A 12,529-nucleotide genomic window follows, 5' to 3' on the forward strand; every position below is an offset into this window, starting at 1 on the left:
CCTTAAGGTGCTTGAAAAACACCTATGCTTCAGATTTCATTTCATGCATCCATGAAATTCTGCAGATTCTCCTAGTTCTAAAAACAGTGATGTTTATCAAACTTAGCATTTTGCTTTACTGAAACATAGATGATATCTGGTATCAAAAGAGGGCAACAAAGTTTGTCTCATCCAAAACAGCAAGACTAAATAGCAATTTTATCAATGGGATTTGCAATGTAGTTTCCAGAAATTAACTACGATAAATACCTGTGTTATATTTTTACTAATTACTAAAAAGCTCGAAGTTGGATTTAACAGTTTATTATGATTTATGTCATTTAAAAAACACCAGTCCATTAAACCATGGAGAAATAAGTCTGCAAAATAAAACATACTTTAAACATATTTAAGAGTAGATGGACCACCCGAAATCCCAGATTATTCAGTTGCTTCATTATTATGCTATGGTAGCCAAGTAATCTTTAACGTCAGTTGGAGTAAGCCTCCTGAATCCAGCTTCATGCAGATACCAACTTCTATGTAATCTTATGTCATTTGCCCTTCAAAGATTTCCTTTAGGGTTAAGATGGCTGTATGGATGTCATCTTCAAGTTCCAGCTCTTCATTATATCTTTTCTCCAGGAACGTTTTCCTGTTCACATAGTTCTTGCCCATTGCTGTGGCTTCCCAGGCAAAGTAGGCTCCAGATGTCTGAGTGAAATAAATAAGGTCACCCCTCATTCCAACCACATTTAAGAAAAGAAACTTCAACGGACGTTCACCACCTGACTGGGTGTATTCCTGCATTACAGAAGCTACTCTCTACCAGCTGTGCTGTGGGGATGGGGTCTTGGTAAACAAGATAGTAGTGCTGAGTTGGTTTGCAAGCTCTATGTACAAGTACTCTGTAATCTGGGCCCATTCCACTATACACCAAACCTATATGCTTGGTGATAGGTTCCACTTTGTGTACACTTTGCACATCGTACAGAATGGATTTCTGTTTCTTTTCTGTTGCTCACCACACCATTTGCAACTTTAAATCCCACTGAAGGGACTCCTCCAGCCACAGCAGCCAAAGCCTACTCAATCTGGACAAGTTTATCAGATGGGCGGAATGTTGTCGGCATAAAGCTGTAACCACGTTCTGCCATCTTTACCTGGAGAGCTGTGTCAATCTGTTGTGCTGAGTGATTTCCTCTTTTTTGGCTTACTCCCCACTTTACCAAGCATGATGTTTTCTGCAGGGACTGGCCCTTCTTAACAACGTGTCCAAAATATGAGCCAAGTCTCACCATCATCACCTCCAACAAATAATCTGTCTGTACTTCTTCCAAAACAGATTTGTTGGTTTTCTGGAAATCCATGGTATATTCAATTTTCTCTGCTAACCAAGAATCAGTTCAAATGCATTAATTCTTCTCAGGTCTTCCTTATTCGTGTCTAGCTTTTGAATGCATTATGAGGCACTGAAAGTACTATGATTTGGGTCAGGAACACCTTAGTCCCCAAACTGACATCTTTGCTCTTTAATACTTTTAAGGGTTCTTTTTCAGCAAATTTGCAATAGGTCATTCAATTTGACAGCTTATATGTAACATGTGGTTAAGTGCTGTCAAGTCAGTTCTGACCCACAACGACCCTGTTTAGGGTTTCCAAGAAGCAGTTGGTGAGCTTGAACTGCCGACCTTGAAGTTCATATGACTTTGTAGTCTAGCGCATTAACCCACAGCGCCACACCAGGACTCCAAACTGCAAGGCCGGTGGTTCAACCTCACCAGCTGCTCCTTGGAAACCCTATATAGGGTCGCTATGGGTCAGAATTGACTCGATGGCACTGAACAACATCTAACATGAGTGCAGATATTGGTAAACATCATAAAGAACAAGCTGGGTAAAGAGACAGAGCTGTGATTTTCAACCTTGACTTCCCACATGAATCACCTGGGGGCTTTAAAAACACCCTGCCTGGAACCACCCACAGAGTTGCTGATCTAATTGGCCTAGAGTGAGACGTTTCTATATTTTAAAGCTCCCCAGGTACTTCTAATGTGAAGTTGAGGTTGAGAACCACTGGGATAGAGAATGATGGTGCATGTAGTCCTTTACGTAAGTAAATGTAGGTAGGGAAGGTTTTCTGGCACCTAAATAAAGCAGGACCAGTGAGTCAAAGTAAGATTTCTGGAATAACAATAATGTGTTAACAGATGTGTGATAACTAGCTCTCTCAGCATAAAAGCTCTGATTCATAGGGTGTCTTACTGGTCTAAAGCTACTGTAACAGAAATACCATAGTGGATGGCTTTAACAACCAGAAATTCATTCTCTCATAGTTTAGGAGACTAGAAGTCCAAATTCAGAACACTGGCTCTGGAGAAAAGTCCTTTCAGCAGCTGTATGCCCAACGTTCTCTGGAAATCTCCATGCATCTTGGCATAAACCTTCCTCTGTGCAGGGACCCCAGATCCACAGGACACATTCTACTCCAGATTCTTTTATCTTGGTGGTAGTTGTTGATAAGTGCTGCCAAGTTGATTCTCACTCGTAAACACCATGTATGAGCAGCTGGTAGGTTTGAACCTCTGACCTTGTGGTTAGCAGTCCAGTGCTTGTCCTAAAGCACCACACCAGGTGGTAGTAAGTAGGCCTCTTCTTCTCTGTTCAAGTCTCTCTCCTTTTATCTCTTTTATGAGATAAAAAGTGTTATATTCCACACCCTTGGGAATCTCCCATAAACCAGATCAGGGTGATTGTGGGATTAAGGGTATTATATTCCATCCTTAAATTTATAGGTTTATCACACATCATGGGAGATAGCTATATATCAACTGCAAAACCACTGAGAATCTTGGCCCAGTCAAGTAAACACAAAGTAAACACATAGGATTTGCAGATTTCCATGATACAATTACTGCCACTATGGCCAATTCCAAGTTATCAAGTACTAGCACTGAGCACAGAGCTGGAGTTGGAAAGAGATGTCTTGTCAGCATGTGAGAGTTTAGTGCAGAACACCATTGGATCTACAGTCTAGGAAGAGGAGTGGGCTATGTAAAGGCCATCCTACAAGGAAGTTCGGTATCTTTTCAGTTTAACTTCAGCTTTGAACACTTCCTTCAGAATCATCTTTTGAAATATTCTCCTTCTAAAACCAAACCAACCAACCAAAAATCTTACAGTCATATACAAAAAAATACTACAACAACCATTACAACCCCCACCAAAAAAACAAAAATCCAAACCCTAGTCTTTCCTAATAGAATGTTTGTAAGTTCTTATTAAGTTTTCGTTGTGAATTGAGTGATAGATTACATGGGAGGCATCAGCTTTACACTCATCCTAACATATATCATTTCATTGCAATGATTACAATCCCCCCCATGCATCATCAATTAACAGTATTTGCTTCTCTTCCCTCTGTTGTTTTTTTTTGGGGGGTATGTTCAGCAAAACACTCAGGAATGCATAATAATTCAAACAACCAAAGGGCATACCCCGCAAGTCTGCCCCCCCACCCCCCACCCCACTGGGCGCCAGCATAGTGCCCTCTCCCTCCACGAGTCTAGAGTCCCCAGCTGCTCCTTCTCTCCATGTCATCTCTGTCTCTGACATTGCTGCTTCTATGAATAGGGTCCCACACTCCACTCCCACTCTTTTCCCTTTATGGTTCCAAGGTCCTCCATTCCTGAAATGCAAAATCAACCACTCCCCTCTTTTTGTTACAAAACGTCTACCTTTATATTTGCAACAATCACAATCAGTCCTGATAACAATTACTCACTATTGAGCTGCAAGAGTCTTATCCCCATCTCCTTTCACCAACCCCATCTAGACAGGCTGAAAACCAGTCAGTGGAGATTCTACCTCCCCCCGCCCCCGTACCACACCCTCTGAAACTAAACTCTTTCTTGAAAATTTGTAAGCCAGTCACTCCCCTCACTTCATATCAGCTGGACAGTTCATTTTCTGCTCTAGCCCTCTGTGGCTATGTCCTTGTCCATGGGCTCAGGAGTCCCCAGGTCTCACCATACTGCTGGCCAACCAGGTTTCACTCCAGGATAACAGGAGTCTATTGAATGCGGTAGGAATCAGCCCACTTCTTCATTGCTGCTTTCTACCTCCCCTTCCCCCCCCTCGAACTTCCCCCATCGGTAGACCAACATGGTTTGGTATTCCCTTTAAGTTTCAGTATTCCCTTTAAGTTTCAGTCTCGGAGGGCATTTGCTCTGAAGGGACTTGACTGATTGCCTTGATTGCTCCCTGGTGAACAACTTGCTTGTTCTTGTGGTAGTCAATCAGACTGCTGTTTTTGTTTTTGATTTTTCCTGCTGGTCTTTCTTTCAAGAAGTATCTTCTGATCCTCTAGCTGCTCCAGGCAGGTCTGCCTGTCTTTTTAAGTGGAAATTTCCCACTTCAGACGATTCTGGATGGGAATCAGGATTCCACCTAAGGTCTTCTTATACCACACTGCAGAAAGCCTTGTTCACTGCGCAAGTTCCAGAACCCCTTTTAAGTATTCCAATCAGTTATAGGCTGAAGCAGACTTACAAGCTATCTATAATCATGTTTCTGGGTATTCCTTTCTCTCCCCATCAAGAGTCTATTTTACAATAATAGGCAAGGAAAACCAAGATTCATAAGACAGTCAAGCATCTTAACATTAATTCCCTGCTTTTACCCATTCAGACTCTGCCTTAATCCCTGTATCACAGAGCCCTGTTGTTCCAAGGCTGAGGATACATCACTATTTACCTCTGTCCCGTTTAGCTTAAATGTTTCCCTATCTGCCTTGTTCTTCCATTTCCCTTCCCCTTCCTGTGTATTTCTACCCTGCCAACACCCAATATCCTGTGTCTATTCCCTACCCTGTGCTCTACCTTCCCTTTCCTCTCCTCACTAACCTCCCCCTACCCCCCACAAACCCAGTAACCAAAAATAATTTTTATTTTTCCTTTTAGTGTGGGCATTTTTTCTTAAGTTTCACAATAATGGTCTTATGCAGTATTTCTCCTTTGTGACTGACTAATTTCACTCAGCATAATGTCTTCAAGATTCATCCATGTTATGTGGTGGCTTATAGCTTCCTTGTTATTCTTCAAGGTAGCATAATATTTCATTGTGTATATGTACCAAAGTTTGTTTATCCATTCTTCTATTGAAGGACACATAGGCTGTCTCCATCTTTTTTATATTGTGAATAGTGCTGCTATGAACATTGATGTGCACATATCTACTTGTGTTTTGACTTATATTTCTTGTGGATAAATACCAAGTAGAAAGATTGCTCAATCATAAGGTATTTCTATTTCCAACTTTCTGAGGAAGCGCCATACTGTTTTCCAGGGTGGTTGGACCATTTTGCAATCCCACCAGCAATGTAGGAGGGTCACAGTCTGTCCACAACCTCACCAGCATTTATTGTCCTCTATTTTTTTTGGAACTTTGCTGTTATTGCTGGTGTGAGATATCTCATTGTTGTTTTGATTTGAATGTCAGTTTGTCATACTGTGGTGGTTTGTGAGTAGCTGTGATTCCAGAAGCTATGCCAAGGGTATTTTAAATACCAGCAGGGTCTCACCATGGTGGATAGGTTTCAGATGAGCTTCAAGACAAAGACAGACTAGGAAGAAGGAGTGATGAACTACTTCTGAATATTTCCTCACTGAAAACCTTATGAATAGCAGAGAAACACTGTCAGATATAGTGCCAGAAAATGAGCCCCCCAGGTTGGAAGGAACTCAAAATGCAACTGGAGAAGAGCTGCCTCCTCAAAGTAGAGTTGAACGTGATGATGTGAATGGAGTAAAGCCTGTGGGAGTAAAGCCTGCAGGACCATCATTTGCTGATGGGGCACAACTCAAAATGAAGGGAAACAGCTGTAAACATCCATTAATAATCAGAACATGGAATACAAAGTATGAATCTAAGAAAAAGGGAAATTTTCAAAAATGAAATGGAACACATAAACATCGATATCTTAGGCTGAAATGGACTGGTTTTGGCCATTTGGAATCTGACAACCACATGGTTTACTATGCCAGGAATGACAAATTTAAGAAGAAGGATGTTGCATTCATTGTAAAAAAGAACATATCCAGATCAGTCATGAGGTACAACGCTGTCTGTGATAGGTATTATCCATGCACCTGTAGGGAAGACCCGTTAATACCACTATTATTCAAATACATGCACCAACCACTAAAGCCAGTAAGGATGAAATAGAAGAATTCTACCAACTTCTTCAACCTGAAATTGGTCAAACATGCAATCAAGATGTATTGATCGTTACTGGTGATTGGAATTCAAAGGTTTGGAACAAAGAGGAAGGATCAGTAGTTGGAAAATATGGTCTTGGTGATAGAAATGATGCAGGAGATCTCATGAAAGACTTCTGCAAAATCAACGATGGTTCATTTTCAAATACCTTCTTTAGACAGCATAAGAGAGGATTATAAACATGGACCTCACCAGATGGAATACATAGAAATAAAATTGACTACATTTGTGGAAAGAGAGGATGGAAAAGCTCAATATCATCAGTCAAAACAAGGCCAGGGGCAGATTGTGAAAGAGCTCATCAATTGATCATATGCAAATTCAATCTTGAGCTGAAGAAAATGAGAACAAGGCCACGAGAGGCAAAATATGACCTTGAATATATCCCACCTGAATTTAGAGATCATATGAAGAACACATTTTATACATTAAACACTAAAGACCGAAGACCAGAAGAGTTGTGGGATGGCATCAAGAACATTATGCATGAAGAAAGCAAAAAGTCATTAAGAAGAAAAGAAAGAAAGAAAAGATAAAAATGGATGTAAGAAGAGACACTGAAACTTGCTCTCCAGCATAGAAATGCTAAAGCAAATGGAAGGTCCAAGAGCTGAACAGAAAATTTCAAAGATCAGCTCGAGAAGACAATGTCAAATATTACAACAAATGTTCAAAGATCTGGAGTCAGAAAACAAAAAAAAGAAAGAACACGCTCAGAATTTCTCAAGCTGGGGGAACTGAAGAAAAAATTCAAGCCTTGACTTTCGTTATTGAAGGATTTCCTTTGCAAATTATTGAATGATGCAGAAAGCATGAAAAGAAGATGGAAGTAATACACTGAGTCACTGTACCAAAAGGAAATTGTTAATGTTCAACCATTTCAAGAGGTAGCATATATGGCCCAGGACCAGGCGGTGTTTTGTTCTGTTGTACATAAGGTCACTATGAGTCGGTACCGAGTTGATGGCACCTAACAACAACAACAACAACAACAACAATGGCTAATGATCATGAACATTTCTTCATATGCTTGTTGATTGCCCCAATGTCTTCCTTGGTGAAGTGTCTGTTCATAGCCCATTTTTTAATTGGGTTATTTTTCTTTTTCTTGTAGAGGTGTTGTAGTTTCCTATAGATTTTAGAAATTAGTTCCTTGTCTGATATGTAATTTCAAAAGATTTTTTCCCATTCTTTGTGCTCCCTTTTTACTCTTTTGGTGAAGTGTTTTGATGCACATACTTTAAAAAAAATTTAATATGTCCCAGTCATCTATTTTGTCTTCTTTTGTTTATGAATGTTCACAATATTTGGTAGTCTGTGTGTGCCCTGTATTATTGTTGTTGTTAAGTGCCATTGAGTCAATTCTTACCCCTAGCAACCCTGTATAGAGTTTCCAAAGAACAGCTGGTGAGCTTGAACCATCGACCATGTAGTTCAAACAGCTTTGCAGTCTGAGGCATTAACCCACAGAGCCACACCAGGACTCCGTGCCCTGTATTAGAGCCCTCAAATTTGTCCCTATTTTTTCATTGATGGCTTCTATAATTCTGGGATTCACATTTAAGTCTTTAATTCATGCTGATTTGGTTTTTGTATATGGAGTGAAGTAAAGGTCTTGTTTCATTTTTTGCATATTGATTTCTAGTTCTGCCAGCGCCATCTGTTGAAAAGACTATCTCTTCCTCATGCTTAGGTCCTTTATGTGGATGGATTAATTTCTGGATTCTCAATTGTATTCCATTGATTTATGTATCTTTCATTGTACCAGTACCAGGCTGCTTTGACCACTGTAGCCGTGTGGTAAATTTTGAATTAGGGAATGACTGGCTTCCAACTTTGTTCTTCTTCTTAAACAATGCTTTGCTTATCCTGGGTCTCTTTCCTTTCCAGATAAAGTTTGTAATTGTTTTTTCCATCTCTTTGAAGAATGTCGTTGGAGTCTGGATTGGGATTGCATTGTATGTGTAGATTGCTTTCATCAGTGTTGACATTTTCACACTGTTAAGTCTTCCTATTTAGGATCGTGGTATATGACAGCTCTTCCTGAATATTTGGTAAAACTCACCATTGAAGCCATTTGGACCTGCTCTGTTTTGGGTGGGGAGTTTTTGATGACCTGATCAATTTCTTCTTTTGTTATGGGTCTGTTCAAGTTTTCTACTTCACTCTGTAAATTTAGGTAGGTTGTATTTTTCTAAAAATGTATCTATCTCTTCTAGGTTTTCAAATTTGTTGGAGTACAAATCTTCATAGTATTCTGTTAATATCCTTTTTATTTCCTTTGGTTCCGCTGTGACATCACCCATGTGGTTTCTAATATGTGTTATTTGTGTCTTCTCCCTCTTTCCTTTTGTTAGGTTTGCCAATGGTTTGTCAATTTTATTAATCCTTTCAAAGAACCAGCTTCTTGTCTTGTTGATTCTTTCTATATTTTTTCTGTTTTCTATCTCATTTATTTCTGCTCTAATCTTTATTATTTCTTTTCTTTTGGTGACTGTAGGCTTGCTTTGTTGGTCTGTTACTAATTGTTGGAGATGCTGTGTTATTGTGTTAATTTGGCTCTTCTTTTTGGATGTGTGTATTTTTGCAATAAATTGTCATTTCAGCACTACTTTCACAGTGTCCCCAAAATTTTGGTATGCTGTGTTTTTGTTCTAATTTGTTTCTAGAAGCTTTGTGAGTTCATGTTAATTTCTTCTACTATCTAGTAGCTTTTAAGCAGTGTGTTAGTCAGTTTCTATGTACTCTACTTTATTTCCTTAGTCTTCCTATTGTTGATTTCTGATTTTATAGCATTGTGGTCTGAGATGCTTTGTAGTATTTTGATGTTTGTAAGTTTATGGAGGCTTGTTTTGTGGCCTGTCACATGGTCAGTTCTGGAAAATGTTCCATGGAAAAGAATGTGTATTGTGCTGTTGTTGGGTTGAATGCTCTGTACACATCGATGAGTTCAAGTTGGTTGATTGGGCTGTTTAGTTCCTCTGTATCTTTGTTGAGTTTCTGTCTGGTTGTTGTATCCTTTTAAAAAAATGGCATATTAAAATCTCCCACTATTATTGTAGATTTGTCTATTTCTTCAATTCTAGTAGGGTTTGCTTTATCTATCTTGGGGCTCTTACATTGGGAGCGTAGATATTTATTATGGTTATATCATCTTGCTCAATTGACCCTTTAATCATGATATAGTGTCTTTCTTTATATCTTATGCTGGTTTTTGCCTTGAAGTTTATGTTTTAGAGATTAGTATTGCCACTCCTGCTTGGTTTTGATTACAGTTAACTCGGTATATATTTTTCCACCCTTTAACTTTTAGTCTGGTTTTGTCTTTGTGTGTAAGGTGTGTCTCTTTCAGGCAGCACATTGAAGGGTCTTGTTTTCTTATGCATTCTGCCACTCTCTGTCTCTTCACTGTTGCATTTAATGCATTGACATATAGTGTAATTTCAATAGGTATGAATTAACTTCTGACATTAAGTTAATTTTTTTTGTGTGTGTGTGGTGCTTCTGGTTCCCTTGTTCTGCATGCCTTCTTGTGATGATTTCATATTTTTTGTACTCTTTCTTGTCAATTTATTCTTAGTTTTAATGTTTCCATGTTCTTCTTGGATCCACATTTTCATGGTATGTTGTAATGTATTCATTTTCTTTGAGGTTACTCTATAATCTACTAACTTTTCCCTCCATTTAAGACAGTCTATTTTATCCTGCAACCTACCTGACCTCCTCACCACCTGTATCTGTTCTCCTATTTTCCCCTTCTTTTACATTGTTATTATTTTGATCTTTGATTGATCTCCCAGGTCCTCTGAATTCCTTGTTGTAATTTTGTTCTGTTCTGGACTCTGCTATCTTTCAACTGAGTTCCAGGTGGTGTTGTCACGTCTGTCAATCCCTGGTTGTTGTCTGTTTGTGTTGGTTTTCAGTCCAAAGAACTCCCTTTAGGATGTTTTGTAGCACTGGGTTAGTTTTGACAAAGTCTCTTAACTTCTGTTTATCCTGGAATGTTTTGATTGCACTGTTGTATTTGATTGACAGGTGGATGATTCTTGGTTGGAAGATTTTTTCTTTTAGTGTTTTATATATGTCTCCCCATTGCCTTCTTGCCTGCATGGTTTCTGCTAATAGATCAGAGCTTAATCTGATTTGCTTGCCTTTGTAAGTAACACTTCTCTTTCTCTGACTGCTTTTAGGATTCTCTCCTTGGCTTTGATTTTGGAGAGCTTGATTATGATATGCTTTGGTGATTTTTTTTTCAGGTCTACCCTTCCTAGGGTTCATTCAGCTTCTTAGAATGCGTATCTTCTCATCCTTCAAGATGTTATGCAAATTTTCTTCCAGCAGCTCCTCAACTATCTCCTCTGTGGACTTCTGTGTTTATTCCTGTTCTGGAATGCTGATAATTCTTAAGTTACTCTACTTCATGTTGCTCAACATGAATCTTAGACTTTCTTCAGATTAAAAAAAATTTTTTTTTCTGCTTGCTTTTCTATCTTAGCAGTATTGAGAGATTTGTCTTCTAGCTTGCTGTGTCTGGCTTCCATCTCTTCAGTTCTACTCCTTTGCTCTTTCAGTGTTTTGTCCATTTCTGATATTTTATTATTAATCATTTGGACCTCTTTTTGCAGGTTTTGAATTGTGTTCAATGCTATATCTAGCTTGTTTTATTGTTCCTTCAGCACTTTCCTGACTTCTTCCTTATTCTCCTCCACCCCTCTGTCAAGCCTTTAGATGTATCTCAATATCAATGTCCTGAATTCCTTCTCAGGCAGATCCAATGCCTGCTGTCCTTCTAATGGGAAGTCTATGCCTACCTTCAGCTCATTTTTCTCAGTTACTCTTTTTTGTTTCTGGATATATGCTGAGATATTTAATTGTTTCTTGGATATTTTCAGTAGTTAGATGTGTTGTCAATGATTAAATGAATGTATGTTGCTGTGTTGTTAAGGTTACTGACTGTCTCCTGTTGTATGTGATCTGGAGATAGGTTTCCCTTTTCATGCCTCTTATTGCTCAACTGTAAGCAATCTCTGCAAGTGTATCTATGTAATGCCTAGCAGCTGGTATTGGCTCCTGTCTGGTTAGTGGGATATCATAGGGTATGCTTGTAGCTTGACTATTTGTCCATGATTACTGTCTCTTCTTTGGTAACATAGGGAGATAAAGCTCCCACCCCCAGGGAAAAAATAAAACTAAAAGAACACAAAACAGAAACAAAAGTAAAAGCAAAAACAAAAACAAGCAAACAAAGCAAAACTGTAGCAGACTAGTCCAGTAGCCTGTGTCAGAGTGTGTGCATGATAGAAACCTCCAGCAGTGGGTGGGGTTGTTCACTCACTCAGGTCCCCCCCTCTAGTCACTGCCGTGGAGGTGTACAGACAGAGGATTCATAAATAAACAGAAGAAAGATTGTTCACAATTTTATCTCTGAAGCTCAGTTAGGTATCTGTGTATGCACAGCATAATACTCAAAATGACTGTGTCCTTGTATATAATAGTTGGTGTTGGCTCTTGCCTTTTATGTTGGTGTTTTATAAGGTGCAAATATGGTTTTGCTGTATGGCCAGACCTGTTGTCTCTTGCTAGATAAGGCAGGAATAAAGATTCATGCCCAGGTAGGAGAGTCAACTTTAGGGCTAAATCCTAGAGTCAGACATCATAAGAAGCCACCGAAGGATCAGCTTCTGGAAACAATGGGGTTTTCAGCAACTTCCTCTTTGTGCCATGGGAAAATTGTACCCTGTGGGTATAACACTGGGCCCTTTTTCAGTTGTGCTCTCACCTGCATGAAGACACCTGGGCTGGGCAGAAAGGGTGCACAGGGGAGAGGAGAAAAAAAAGTAAAAAATAAAAAGGTCACACCTCTTTTTCTACAAGCCACTGGAAGGCTTTTGTGCTGTATCAGCCTGGCTGTAGTCCCACCCTCTGATCTCCACCAAGACTGTGGGCTGCAGGCAACATCCCAACTGATTCAGAAATCACGTTTTTTCTAGCCACAGTCAGATTTCTTCACTGGTGGATGCCTGAAACTATTTCCCCTAACTTTATATTAGATTTAAAGCTTCAGGACTGTCCCAGCAAAGTGCCTTCACTGATTGTCTCTGCTTATCCCTCCCCTGAACCGGAAGTCATAAAGTTTTTTTTTTTTTTTTTTTTTTAATAAAAGTCCTTTCCTCTGTGTTTGACAGAAAGTTCTGTTTGAAAGTGGCTCTCCTTGTTTTATTTTTTCTATTTGGTCAATGACATATAGCATCCTGCCTATCTTATTTCCTCC

At 39.3% G+C, this 12,529-nt stretch overlaps 1 pseudogene; it reads right to left on the reverse strand.

Moving 5' to 3' along the window:
* Nucleotides 1–439: 439 nt before the first annotated feature.
* Nucleotides 440–1,136, reverse strand: LOC102828426 (annotated as a pseudogene).
* Between the last annotated feature and the right edge of the window lie 11,393 nt (nucleotides 1,137–12,529).

The sequence above is a fragment of the Chrysochloris asiatica genome, unplaced genomic scaffold, assembly GCF_000296735.1.
Source record: "Chrysochloris asiatica unplaced genomic scaffold, ChrAsi1.0 scaffold00072, whole genome shotgun sequence".
Lineage (NCBI taxonomy): Eukaryota > Metazoa > Chordata > Mammalia > Afrosoricida > Chrysochloridae > Chrysochloris > Chrysochloris asiatica.